Raw genomic sequence first — 823 nt, 5'->3', positions numbered from 1 at the left:
TCCTGGAGTTCATCCAAGGCCTTCCGAAAATGAGCAAGCTTATGATATCTATAGACTCGATCTCCACGCTCCCAGTTTCGCCACCTAATATAACGCATCTCATTAACACAATTGGTTTCTAAACATGAAGATACCAGGTAAACGTAAGATAGTCTAACCTGTTGGCAAGCGAAAAATTGCGAGGTTCCCTAGGAACCGGGGCTAAATATGGTAGGCGCATCCATGCCCAACACAGTAGAAGTGTCAACGGCCCATCGATTTCCTTACAATCAAAACGTGAGGCCCTGCATAAGCTCCTGTACAGGTGTGCTAGGCAGGCTGAACCCCAACTATACTGTCCAATACTAGCAAAATCACTCAGCAGAGGCAGATACTTCCAGTGGACAGATGCCCCAGACTTATCTCCAAACAAGATCGTACCGATCAACAACATGATGTGGCACTTAACGTACACCTGTATACTGTTCTCATCGGTCAACTGTGACCGTTCTTTTAAATCCCGTAGCCACGTCAGTTTTTATGCCACTTCCTCGACAATCCGACTTTCTCGGCGCCACCCCAAATTGATGCAGACACTTCGCCTCTAATGCCTCAAAACTGCTCAAAGTCATGCCAGTCACTGGAAGGCCTTCGGTCGGAATACCAAAGATCATAGCCACGTCTTCCAGTGACACGGCACATTCACCAATTGAAAGGTGGAAGGTATGTGTGTCCGGGTGCCACCTTTCCACTAAAGCATTTACCAGTGCTTTCTGGCATTGAACTACTCCAATCTGACTAACATGGTAAAACCCAGTTGATCGTAGATGCTCCTCCACTCTCT

Source organism: Arachis ipaensis, chromosome B08 (assembly GCF_000816755.2).
Source record: "Arachis ipaensis cultivar K30076 chromosome B08, Araip1.1, whole genome shotgun sequence".
Lineage (NCBI taxonomy): Eukaryota > Viridiplantae > Streptophyta > Magnoliopsida > Fabales > Fabaceae > Arachis > Arachis ipaensis.
This window is presented reverse-complemented; position numbering follows the sequence as displayed.